Below are 14,609 nucleotides of genomic sequence, written 5' to 3'. Positions count from 1 at the left end.
GAGGTTCCTTTACTCCTGAGGTTCTAAGTGGCAAGGGATTTTGGATAAGGGAGAAACTTCAAAAAGTTACAGTGGCTGAAGAAAGCCTAAGAGAAAAGTAGGGACTGAAATTGTACCCTGAAGGCTGGGCAGAGTTGGAAGGACATTAGTTCCTCCAGACGGGAGAACATATGATCAAAGACTAACTGTGGACAATTATCACAGATCAAAGACTAGCTGGGGACAATGATCACAGTGACTGCAGGATGATGGAATACTTATGAAGCAAATAATATGTAAATAAGATTTATTTGTGTCAGAGAGGGGGCAGCATTTAAATAACTGGCAGTTGAAAATTGTAACATATTAGTTATATGTCTAAAATTAGATGTTGAGAATAAACAGCTATTTCAGAAGAATGGACACAGTATTAAATTAAAATACAAGTAAGATTTATTTGTTGGAGGAAGTGGGAGAGGAAGGTACATGTTCAGTTGACTCAACAGTTTAAATCATATCTAAGACATTTACATATCAGCTATATGCTAATCCTTACAATTAGTAATTAAATTCATTTTGCAAAAACATCAGTGAAAGCTTTGCTGTGAAGCATTTTTGTAGGAGGCTAGTTGAAATTATTGTTAAATGCCTATTTGAAAGGGCAATTAGACTATTCTATAGTTCAAGCTTTTCACTAAGTTACTTAGTGAGTGATATTTAATGAAGTTCTGTTATATATAGATCAGAGGTCTGAAGCTGCTGGGAATTCTTGTATTTTAATAAAGTAAGCAGTCAAGAATTGTTTAATGATAATAAGAGTAGCTTGACACAGATACATATTTAGTCACCTGTTTAACAATCACAGAATGTCAGCCCTAAAGAGCACCTTAGCTGATCTAGGCCAAGACCTTCAGCATCATACAGTCTTGTAGCCTAGAGAGATTTTTCTCTGTCTCTTCCTAAACCTCTACCATAGTGGTTCTCAAAGTGTGGTCCTGCATCAGCATCATCAGGGACCTTTTTAAAAATGCAAATTCTGGCTGGGCGTGGTGGCTCACAACTGTAATCCCAGCACTTTGGGAGGCTGAGGCGGGCAGATCACTTGAGGTCAGGAGTTTGAGACCAGCCTGGCCAACATGACAAAACCCCGTCTCTACCAAAAATATAAAAATTAGCCAGATATGGCGGCACCCACCTGTAATCCCAGCTACTCGGGAGGCTGAGCCAGGAGAATTGCTTGAACCCAGGAGGCAGAGCTTGCAGTGAGCCGAGATCTTGCCACTGCACTCCGGCCTGGGCGACAGAGCGAGACTTCATCTCAAAAACAAAAAAAAAAAAAAAAAAAGAGTTAAAAAAATGCAAATTCTTAGGCCCCACCTCTGATCCCCTGATCGACTGAATGGAAACTCTGGGGTGGACCCAACAATATGTAGCTTAATAAGCCCTCCAGGTGATCCTGATCCATCCTGGGCTTTGAGAACTGCTTCCCCACACTACAGCTTCAAAATATCTTGAGGCAATAACTTCTCTTAGATCACTGTCAGTCACACAGAGAAATACTTTCGGTTTTATGTCTAAATTTATCTTCCTAAAGCTTTGAAGGGTGGAGCACACTATCTTCAGAAGTGTAGATTCTTTTCTCACATTCCTTTATGGGCAACAGGCTAGGGTGCATCTCAGCAGAAGGGGGGCCAAGCCTGGGAGGGGATGAAGACAGAGCTGACGCTTAGCAGGGACATGGGGAAATAAGGGCTGATTTTAGCCATTATTTGATTATTTGATAATCCAAGATTCGCTCCAAAGAAGAGCACAGCATAGTCTGGTTCAGGACCTGGGTTTTTAAGACTAGTAACACTGAGTCAGAGATTCACAAGGTTGGGGGCGGGGAATCTTTGGAGCTAGATATAGAGATAAGATGATGGGAATCATCTCTACTGGCCAACATTGTTCTAGAAATTGTCTGAATAAAGTATGACAGAATAGAGAAAAGTCCAACCCTCTGGGGATATAGCACTGACAAGGAAAAAATAGCCTCAGATGACTGGCTGCAACTTAGGGCAGGATTCTACTGCTCCCCTCCCCATCATTTCTGCCAACCCAGCATTAGCTGAGAAATCCAGTGATCCAGGATGCCCAAGTGATGAGGGCGGAAGGAGCACATAGGCGGTTCAACTGTGCTGCTGAGGTCTTCCCAGCGCTGTTTGGGATCTGTTCCAGAGGAGGGAAGGACTGTGCAAATGGATGGTGGCTACTGTTTTGTCTGCCTAGAGTGGGGTAGCACTCTGTTCTCAGAAATATTGCTTTCCACAGTGTGATTTAATGGGATCTCTCAGTTTCTGACTGATCTGCTTCCCTAACTCAGTGATTGGCTACAGGAGGCATGTTCCCCAAGTTCAGTCTTGATACTTCTGACCTTCAACCAGATGGAAGATCTTGGGTTTGCTCAGGTGGCAAAACTGTGAGGTATGAGTCTGAGCTGTTTGGTGGCCATGTCCCACAGGCTGTGCAGAAGAAGCCAGTCTGTGGTGGGAGAAAGTGGCTGGTACACTGAAAGAAGTAGAAACAAGAGACAGAGAAAGGGTGGGAGGTGTTCCAGTCCCAGCTGTGGTCATTCCTGAGGTCCAGCTCATACCCACCCTTCCTGCAGTTCAGTTGGGTGAGCCTACAAATCTCCCTTTTCTGCCTAAGCCAAATTGTTCCTCTGGATATAGTGTCTAACTTCTTGTCATCTTTCTGAAGATGCTTTAACTGGCAAAGCATCCATCAGGGTTCTATTTTGGTTTTAGAAGTAATAATGATTATTTTATTTTATTTTATTTTATTTTCCCAGTGGATAAAAAATCATCCTTATGCTATTTTTTTTTATTGTGGTGAAATATACAATACATAAGATTTGCCATTTTAACATTTTTTAGTGTGCATTAAGAACATTCACATTGTTGTGACATCACCATTCATCTCCAGAACTTTTTCATCTTCCCCAACTGAAACTCTTATACCCATTAAATAATACCTCCCCATCTCAGGCAACCACCAGAGGATTTCTAGTCAAAAGTAGAATGGTGGTTTTATTTGCATTCTAATACTTCCCTGAGAACAATTCTTGAGGTTTGAGACATTGGGCAGGTTAACTTCAGGACAGAGATGAGACTCCTAGGTTCCTTCACATGGCTACACTTTTCCAATTGAAATTCACCAACTACTTTTCTATCTCACCTCAGTAGTGTGAGTAACCTTAAGTTGAACAGGCAGGACTTGGAGGGTCTAATTATAATACAATTTTACTTTTAACTCCCACTACTGCTTTAAATGTAGTCTGTGGAATTAGTCTTTGTCCCACCCTCGATTAAATTTAGAGCAATATGACTATGCCATTTATTCATGTGTAATAAAAAAGTCTTGCAATTAGTAATTAAAATGTCCAATCTTGGGTAATCATAACACAATCAAATCCAGGAGGCTCCTCCTCTCCCGAGCTCAGATGAGAAGCCTGTAGTGAGGAAGGTATGAGGTAAGCTGTTTCCATATGATTTCATCTAATGCTTTTACTTTTTTTTTTTTTTTTCTTTTTCCTTTTTGAGACAGAGTTTCACTCTTTTTGCCCAGGCTGGAGTGCAATGGCACAATCTCGGCTCACTGCAACCCCCACCTCCCAGGTTCAAGTGATTCTCCTGCCTTAGCCTCCCAATAGCTGGGATTACAGGTGCCTGCCACCATGCCCAGCTAATATTTTGTATTTTTAGTGGAGACAGGGTTTCACCATGTTGGCCAGGATGGTCTCGATCTCTTGACCTCGTGATCCGCCCACCTTGGCCTCCCAAAGTACTGGGATCACAGGCATGAGCCACCATGCACGAACAGCTTTTACCTTTTCTTCTGCAGTTTGTCAAGTGTGTTTTCTGACCCTGCAAGCATAAATTGAGGAAGGGAGAAGAGGTGTGGGGTACAAGGAATGCTTACCTGGCTGGTACTGTTATGTTGAGCTAACAGGGGGCTCTAGAAACTTGGCAGATGTTTAGAGCTCTCTGGTGGCCATGTTAATAGACTGTTCTTCAAAGACCCAACCCTCATCACTGGGTATCTCTCATTACTAATTTCCCTAGTTGGGGCAAGTACAGCTCTATTTTGGATGGCCATTTCCTTCTTCTTCGGCCCTTAGAAACTTCGGATTATTTATGGCTTACTCTACTGAGGTTTTGCTGCCCCTCTAGGTAACACCCAGGACAAGACCTAAATTGATCCTTTGTGCTGGCTGTCACTTGTATGAGGCCCCCAAAGGGATTAACAGCCCACCAAAGTGGCATTAAAATTACTTTGTAATGAAAACATCTGAACAATTAGCAGCCACAGAAAAACATTAAACTTAAGCAGAACCTGTCAGCCAAGAGTTTTGTGTCCTGCCAGAAGCTTATTTCATAAATCAAGGAGAAATAAACTCCTTCCCAGACAAGCAAACACTGAGGGAATTTGTCACCACTAGATCAGCTGAACAGGAAATGCTCAAAGGGGTCTTAAACATGGAAATGAAAGGTGAATTTTCACCATTATGAAAACACACAGAAATATAATAGACACACAGAACTAAATGAAATAGAGATTTAAAAATACAAAGGATTGTTGAAATGAAAAGTGGTTCTTTGAAAAGGTAAATAAAAATGATAAACCACTAGCTAGACTAACAAAGAACAGAGAAGATCCAAATAAACACAATCAGAAATGAAAAAGGAGGCATTACAACTGAAACCACAGAAACACAAAAGATCATTAGAGACTATTATGAGTAGCTGTACACTCACCAACTAGAAAATCTAGAAAATTCACAGTTCATATAAAACAGCCACACAAAGGAGGAAAAGAAAAGAATCAAATGGCAACACAACAGAATTTCATTGAACCACAAAGACAGATAAGGGAAAAAAAAGAAGCAAAGATTTTATAAAAACAACTTGAAAACTATCAGCAATATGATAGGAACAAAGCCTCCTGTGTTGATATTAACCTTTAATATAAATGGATTAAATGTGCCACTTAAAAGGTAGAGTTTGGCAAACAGGATTTAAAAAACATGATCCAACTATATGTTGCCTACAAGAAGCTCACCTTACCCATAAAAACACATAGACTAAAAGTAAAGAGGTGGAAAATGAGATTCCAAGTAAATGGAAATCAAAAGTGAGCAGGAATAGCTATGCTTATATAAGATAACACAGACTTTAAACCAAAAACAGTAATATAATTTTAAAAATGAAGGCCATTATATAATAATCAAGGGATCAATTCAGCAAGAGGATATAACAATTCTAAACATATATGCACCCAACATCAGAGTGCCCAAATTCACAAAACAAGTATTACTTGACCTAAAGAAAGATAGACAGCAATACAATAATAGCAGGGGGCTTTAATACCCCACTCACAGCACTAGAGAAATCATAGAGACAGAACATTAACAAAGAAACATTGGAATTAAATTGGACTTTAGACCAAATAGACTTAACAGACATTTACAGAACATTCTGCCCCAAAACCACAAACAACTACAATGTACATTCTTTTCATCAGTGCATGGGATGTTCTCCAAGATAAACCACATGTTAGGCCACAAAACAAGTCTTAACACATTTTAAAAAATCAAAATTATATCAAGTATTTTCTCAGACCACAATGGAATAAAGCTAGAAATCAATATCAAGAGGAACTTTGGAATCTATACAAATTAAACAACATAATCCTGAACAATCGCTGGGTCAATGAATAAATGAAGACAGAAGTTAAAATTTTTCTTTGAAAAGAATGAAAATGAAAACACATCATAACAAAACGTGAGATACAGCAAAAGCAGCGCTAGGTGAGAAGTTACATCAAAAAAGTAGAAAGATCACAAATTAACAATCTAATGTTACACCTCAAGGAGCTAGAAAAACCAGAACAAACCAAACCCCAAAGTTAGCAGTAGAAAAGAAATAGCAAAGATTAGAGCAGAACTAAATGAAATAGAGATTTAAAAATACAAAGGATTGTTGAAATGAAAAGTGGTTCTTTGAAAAGATAAACAAAAATGATAAACCACTAGGTAGACTAACAAAGAAAAGAGAAGATCCAAATACAATCAAAAATGAAAAGGGAGACATTACAACTGAAACTACAGAAATACAAAATATCATTAGAGACTATTATGGGTAGCTGTACACTCACCAACTAGAAAATCTAGAGGAAATGGATAGATTCCTGGAAATACACAACATGCCAAGATTGAACCAGGAAGAAATAGAACACCTGGATTGATACAGTTTGGCAGTGTCCTCACCCAAAACTCATCTTGAACTGTAGCTTCCACAGTTCCCATGTGTTGTGGGAAGGACCCAGTGGGAGATAATTGAATCACAGGGGCAGGCCTTTCCCATGCTGTTCTCATGATATTGAATAAGTCTCACGAGATCTGATGGTTTTATAAAGGGGAGTTTCCCTGCTCAAGTTCTCTTAGCTTGTCTACTGGCATATAAGATGTGCCTTTCACCTTCCACCATAATTGTGAGGCCTCCCCAGCCACGTGGAACTGTGACTTCATTACATCTCTTTCTTTTGTAAATTGCCTAGTATCAGGTATGTCTTTATCAGCAGCGTGAAAATGGACTAATACATGGATGAACCAATAATGGGCAGCAAAATTGAATTAGTAATAAAAAAAAAACCCCAAGGGAAAAAAAAAAAAGCCTAGGACCAGACAGATTCATGGCCAAAAAAAATATACAAAGAAGAGCTAATACTGATTCTCTGGAAACTATTCTGAAAAATCAAGGCAGTGTATCACCCTGATACCCAAACCAGACAAGGACACAACAACAACAAAACCACAAACCAGTGTCTCTGATGAACATAGACACAAAAATCCTCAACAAAATATGAGCAAATTGAATCCAGTAGCACATCAAAAACGTAATACATGGCCGGGCGCAGTGGCTCACGCCTGTAATCCCAGCACCTTGGGAGGCCGAGGCAGGTGGATCACGAGGTCAGGAGTTTGAGACCAGCCTACCAACATGGTGAACGATGTCAGGAGTTCCAGACCAGCCTGACCAACATGGTGAAACCTCGTCGCTACTAAAAGTACAAAAAAAAAAAAAAAATTTCCAGGCATGGTGGTGCACGCCTGTACTCCCGGATACTTAGGAGGCTGAGGCAGGAGAATTGCTTGAACCCGGGAGGCGGAGGTTACAGTGAGCCGAGATCATGCCACTGCACTCCAGTCCAGGTGACAGGGTGAGGCTCCATCTCAAAAAAAAAAAAACCAAAAACATAATACACGTAATCAGATGGGATTTATCCCAGGGATGCAAGGAATGTTCAACATATGCAAATCAATAAACATGATACATCACATAAACAGAATTAAGAACAAAAACAGATCATCTCAATAGACACAGAAAAAATGCTTAGTAACATTTGGCACCCTTCATGCATTGTAAAAATCTTCAACAAACTAGGCATAGAAGGAAAGTGCCTCAACAGAATAAAGGCCATATACAACAAACCCACAGCCAACACTATACTTCATGGGGAAAAGTTAAAAGCATCCCCTCTAAGAACTAGAACAAGAAAACTTTTACCACTCTTATTCAACATGGTACTGAAAGTTTTCACCAGAGCAATCAGGCAAGAGAAAAAAAATGAAACGCATCAAAATTGGAAAAGAAGTCAAATTAGACTATTTGCTATGATATGATCTTATATCTAGAAAACCCCAAAGATTCCACCAAAAAACTATTAGATTTGATAAATGAGTTCAGGAAAGTTTCAGGATACAAAATTAATGTACAGAAATTGGTAGCATTTGTATACATCAATAATGATCTAGCTGAGGACCAAATCAAGAAGGCAATCCCATTTACAATAGCTACAATTTTTTTTTTTTTTTTTTTTTTGAGATAGAGTCTTGCTCTGTCACCCAGGCAGGAGTGCAGTGGAGTGATCTCAGCTACCTGGGAGTATATTTAACCAGGAAGGTGAAAGATCTCTATAAGGAGAACTACAAAACATTGATGAAAGAAATCATAGATGACACAAACAAATGGAAAAACATCTCATGCTCATGAATTGAAGGATCAATATTGTTAAAATGACCATACTTTCCAGGGAAATTTATAGATTCAACACAATCCCTATTAAATTACCAATGCCATTTTTCACTGAATTAGACAAAATAATCCTTAGAAATTTAGAAACTGGAGTGCAGTGGCACGATCTCCGCTCACTGCAACCTCTGCCTCCCGGGTTCAAGCTTCCTGAGAGGCTTGATTCTCCTGCCTCAGCCTTCTACATAGCTGGGATTACAGGCATGTGCCACCACACCTGGCTAATTTTTGTATTTTTGTAGAGACGTGGTTTCGTCATGTTGGCTAGGTTGGTCTCAAACTCCAGACCTCAGGTGATCTGCCCATCTCAGCCTCCCAAAGTGCTGGGATACCAGGTATGAGCCACTGCGCCTGGCCAACAGTGACTCTTGAAAGGACTGTTGCCTTCCTCCCTTGAGACGCATTTGCCTTTATTCCTACCCTTCATGTCCTATCATAAAGCCAACAGCTGAGCGGATGCACACTTTTCAATCCTATGTCGACTACGTGTTCAGAAAAATTTGTTTTTTGTGTGGAACTTGGCCAAAGAAATTCATCACTATAAGCAATTGATAGCCACCAATGAGCATGGTATTAATCAATTATGCTTTCCTTTTTTTGGATACCATGTTAGTATTCATTCTATAGATTGTTCATGCATGTATGCATGTATATGTTCCCATATTTTATGACAGATCACTAAGGCTGTCCTCTGGAATATTTTTTGGGGGGGTCATGGAAGTAGTATGGGCAGCTTGACAGCCTCCTAGCTCAGTGTTCATTTGTAATACCACGTTGACTGATAGTAACTCAGTTTTGTCCCTAGCTGTCTTCTGGTATTTTCAATGGATACTAATTCTGGTAACTTCATATTCAGGTTGTTTGAAAATTGAGTTAAACAGCTTTTGTTTAGCCAAATGCTTCAAACTTATTTGCTTCAAAAGACATTTGGGGATAAGACTATATCTCTAGAATGTGGAGCAAAGACTAAAGCAAAGAGAGCTTAAATGTTCCAATCCCATCATTCCCGAATGCACATTTGCACTACATCTATCTAGTACAGAATGAAGTAACATGGACTCTAAGTTTTGACTGTAAACTTTTGGTTTCACCCTGTTATGTTTCCTCCCTTTGTGGTTAGCCACTTTGGGAGGGGATTTCCGGAGATGCAGGCTTTACAGTTTGTTTCCCAAAATATTTTGTATGATTTTGTGTGAGAGTGCATTGCCTACTCTGTGATACCTAGGCTGCAGAGATATGATTTATAAACATGGTCACATTATCATAATTTGTCCCAGTGATGAGAGGAGGTGCTTCTCCCAAGACCAGTTCTTTCCTAGGAAAGAAAAAACTTAATTTTTTTTAATTGTAGTAAAATATAAATAAAATAAAATTTACCATTTTAACCATTTTCTTTTCTTCTTTCTTTCTTTCTTTCTTTCTTTCTTTCTTTCTTTCTTTCTTTCTTTCTTTCTCTCTCTCTCTCTCTCTCTCTTTCTTTCTTTCTGAGACGGAGTCTCGCTCTGTCGCCTAGGCTGGAGTGCTGTGGCACAATCTTGGCTCACTACAACCTCTGACTCCCAGGTTCAAGCGATTCTCCTGCCTCAGTCTCCCAAGTAGCTGGGATTACAGGCATCTGCCACCATGCCTGGCTAATTTTTGCATTTTTAGTAGAGATGAGGTTTCACCATGTTGGCCAGGCTGGTCTGTGACCTCAAGTGATTCACTCTCTTTAGCCTCCCAAAGTGCTGGGATTACAAGTGTGAGCCATTGTGCCCAGCCCATTTTAACAATTTTTCAAGTGTATAATTCAATGGCATTAAGTTCACAAGGTTGTGCAACCATCACTGCTATCCATTCCCATTAAACAATAACTCCTTCTTCCCCCTCCATCTAGTCCCTGGTAGCCACCATTCTACTTTCTGTCTCTATAAATTTGACCACTCTAGGTGCTCATAGAAGTGAAGACAAATAATATTTGTCCTTTTTTTGTCTGGATTATTTCTCTTAGCATAATGTTTTCTATGATCATTTATGTTGTAGCCTGGATCAGAGTGTCATTCAGCTTTAAGACTGAATAATCCATTGTATGTATATATCACATCTTGTTTATCTGTCATCTGTTGAGGGCCACTTGGGTTGTTTTCACCTTTTAGTTATTGTGAATAATGCTGCCATGAACATTAGTATGCAAGGGTCTGTTTGAGTCCCAGCTTTCAGTTCTTTAGGATATATACCTAGCAGTGGAATTGTTGGATGGTATGGTAATTCTGCTTAACTTTTTGAGGAACTGAAGAAAGGAAAACTGTTGTGGTATTGTACTTTTTTCTTCACCAACCACAAGTTGTATCTCTAGGCCCCAAATGTGATGTGACAGAATGTCTCAGAATACACCATTGCTATTTAGAATGAGGCTTGGGGTCATGGGGACATCTCTTCAGCCTATCAAATGCTCTAGAGCTGGTTTGGTATCTCTCATAAAGGGCAATTCAGTTAGGGGTATCTTGTCTGAACCTGTGACATCTCTCTACAGAAGAACTCCAGGTCCTTCTCCAACAGGACCCTTATTTTTAGGGCAACTATAAAACTAATTCTGTAGTTTTGGATTGGTGCAGACTGGGGCTTTTCTGGAATTGGACTAAAGTCTGGGACTGCTCTAAGCAAGACTAGAAAAATGAATTTTCCTAAGCTGCTAAATCACATTCATCACCAAGTCCTGCCAATTCTGATTCCTCCATATCACCTGATCCTGTTTTCTTTCCATCTCCACTGCCATGATCCTTGTCCAAGGTCCCCTCATCTCTGGTGAACCTCTGCATATCTTGCTGATCTTCCTACATATACTCTTTTCTTCACACTGTAGCCAGAATGATCTTTTTGAAATTCAGATCTGATCATGTCACCAACAGGATTTTGGGAGGAACCTAATAAGATGATTATAAAGTTCATATGGAAAAGTAAACAGGTAACACTCAGGAAGTTTTTGAAAGATAAGAGTAAGGAGAAGGGGTCAGCCCCATCAAATAGCAAAGTAGATTACAGGCCATATACAGAGGCTCATGCCTGTAACCCCAGCACTTTGGGAGGCTGAGGCAGGAGGATTGCTTGGGTCTGGGACTTTGAGACCAGCCTGGGTAACATAGTGAGACCCCATCTCTACTAAAAATAAAATATTAGCTGGGTGTGGTGGCATGCTCCTGTAGTCCCAGCTACTATGGAGGCTGAGGTGGGAGGATCACAAATACATTATAAAAGCCATAAGTACTGAACTGGTTTCACATCAGCACATGGATAGGCAAATCAATGGAACAAAATGGAGAACTATAAATGAGACACAAAATAGATGAGAATTTAAATTATAATGAAGGTGGCAATTTGAATCAGTAGGGAAAATTTGTTTTTGAATAATTGGGTGTTGAGACAATTGGGAAAAAATTTGTTTCCTTAACTCACACATCACACCAAAGCAAGTTCCAAGCGTTTGAAGATGTTAAAAATATATTTTAAAGTGAAACCATAAAAATTCAAAAAGAAAATTCAGGAGAATGTCTATGTTCAGAGTACAAAGGGTTTTCTAAAAATGAAATAGCTCAGAACCTTTCAAAGAAATGATTGGTAAATTTGTCTACATACAGATTAAAATTTTCTTCCTGGAAAAATGGAAATGACAAGCTGGTAAATATATGAGGGACAAGGTATACTATCTTTAATATATATAAAGTATTCTTACAAATCAATTACAAAGACCAATTATAAACAGGAAAGCAGACAAAGAACATGGACAGGCAGTTCACAGAAATAATTCAAATCATCTGAGTGCCGTGGTTCATGTCTGCAATGCTAGCACTTTGGGAGGCCGAGGTGGGTGGATCACTTGAGCTCAGGAGTTCAAGGCCAGTGTGGGCAACATAGCAAGACCCCATCTCTTGCACAAAAAACACAAAAATTAGCTGGGTATGGTGGCATGCACCTGTAGTTCCAGCTCTTTGGGAGGCTGAGGCCAGGAGGATCACTTGAGCCAGTGAAGTGAAGGTTACAGTGAGCCAAGATTGGGCAACTGCACTCCAGCCTGGGCAACAGAGGGAGACTGACTCTGTCTTAAAAAATACAATAATAATTCAGATGGCTTTTAAATATGTATATGAAAAGATACTTCACCTCTTTTTCAATAACAGAAATGCAATTAAATAATACAATAATACTAATTCTATTTATCAAGTTACAAAATAAAAATTTCTGGTATTACATCGTGTCGGCAAAAGTATTTTTTCAAAGGACAATTTAAAAATATCTATCAAAATGAAAAACTTATTTCCTGTTTGACCTAGCAATTTCATTTCTAGGAATTTTTCTGAAAATTATGAAAGACTCCTATACAAAGATACCCTAAGAACATTGTAGAAGCAATGATTAATTCTGGTGGAGGAGGGTACACAAGAGACTTCCAGAGGAGAATCATCACCAGAAGAATAAAACATCACACACTTTCTTAGCTACAATAAGATAAATTCCTCACTGACAGCCAGTGTGTGATACAGTTCATGTATGTTCATCTGGATGACTTAAAAAATCTAAGTGAAGCAAAAACTATTGCTTGCTGAGTTCTAAAGGTTAGAGAAGGAGCTCTTTGTCAGGCCTCTGAACCCAAGCCTGCACATATACATCCAGATGGCCTGAAGCAACTGAAGAATCACAAAAGAAGTGAAAATGGCTGGTTCCTACCTTAACTGATGACATTACCTCATGAAATTCCTTCTCCTGGCTCAGAAGCTCCTCCACTGAGCACCTTGTGACCCCCGTCCCTGCCTGCCAGAGAACAACTCCTTTGACTGTAATTTTCCGCTACTCGCCCAAATCCTATAAAACTGCCCCACCCCTATCTGCCTTCGCTGACTCCTTTTTCAAACTCTGCCCGCCTGCTCCCAGGTGAAATAAACAGCTTCATTGCTCAAACAAAGCCTGTTTGGTGGTCTCTTCACATGGACATGTGTGACATTGGGTGCCGAAACCCAGGACAAGAGGACGCCTTTGGGAGACTGGTCCTCTGTCCTCACCCTCACTCTTTGAGGAAATACACCTATGACCTCAGGTCCTCAGACCAACCAGCCCAAGGAACAGCTCACCAATTTCAAATTGGGTAAGTGGTCTTTTCAGTCTCTTCTCCAGCCTTTCTCACTACCCTTCAATCTCCCAGTCCTTCCCATTCCAGTTCTTTTTTCCTTTCTGGTAGAGACAAAAGAGACACATTTTATCTGTGGACCCAAAACTCCGGTGCAGGTCACGGACTCAGGAAGACAGTCTTCCCTTGGTGTTTAATCACTGTGGGGACACCTGCCTGATTATTCACCCACACTCCATTGGTGTCTGATCACTGCAGGGATCCCTGCCTTGGTCATTCACCCACATTCCCTTGGTGGCAAGTCAATTGTGGGGATGCCTGCTTTGGCTGCTCACCCACATTGCATGCCAGAGCTGCTCACCACCCCCCTTCTCCGTGTCTCTACCCTATCTTCTCTCTAGACTTGCCTCCTTCACTATAGGTAACCTTCCACCCTCCATTCCTCCTTCTCCCTTAGTCTGTGTTCTCAAGAACTTAAAACCTCTTCAACTCACATCTGACCTAAAACATAAATGCCTTATTTTCTGCAATGCCACTTAACCCCAATACAAACTCGACAATGGTTCCAAATAGCCAGAAAACGGCACTTTTGATTTCTCCATCTTACAAGATCTAGATAATTCTTGTTGTAAAATGGGCAAATGGTCTGAGATGTCTGACGTCCAGGCATTCTTTTACACATTGGTCCCTCCCTGGTCTCTGCTCCCAATGCAACTCATCCCAAATCTTTCTTTTTTCTCTCCTGTCTGTTCCTTCAGTCTCTACCCCAACCTCTGAGTCCTTTGAATCCTCCTTTTCTACAGACCCATCTGACTTCTCCCATCCTCCCCAGGCTGCTCCTTGCCAGGCAGAGCCTGGTCCCAATTCTTCCTCAGCCTCTGCTCCCCCACCCTATAATCCTTCTATCACCTTCCCTCCTCACACCAGGTCTGGCTTAAAGAGGTGACTGGAGCTAAAGGCATAGTCAAGGTTAATGCTCCTTTTTCTTTATCCAACCTCTACCAAATCAGTTAGCGTTTAGGCTCTTTTTCATCAAATATAAAAACTCAACCCAGTTCATGACCCATTTGACAACAACCTTTAGACGCTTTACTGCCCTAGATCCAGAAGGACCAGAAGGCCATCTTATTCTCAATATGCATTTTATTACCCAACCCACTACCGACATTAAAAAAAAAGCTCCAAAAATTAGATTCTGGCCCTCAAACCCCACAACAGGACTTAATTAACCCCACCTTCAAGGTGTACAATAATAGAGAAGAGGCAGCCAAGTAGCACCATATTTCTGAGTTGCAGTTCCTTGCCTCCACTGTGAGAGAAACCCCAGCCACATCTCCAGCACACAAGAACTCCAAACACCTGATCTGCGGCTGCCAGGGGGTCCTCGATGACCTACTCCT

Source organism: Theropithecus gelada, chromosome 18 (genome assembly GCF_003255815.1).
Source record: "Theropithecus gelada isolate Dixy chromosome 18, Tgel_1.0, whole genome shotgun sequence".
Classification (NCBI taxonomy): Eukaryota; Metazoa; Chordata; class Mammalia; order Primates; family Cercopithecidae; genus Theropithecus; species Theropithecus gelada.
Note: the sequence above shows the minus strand (reverse complement) of the source record.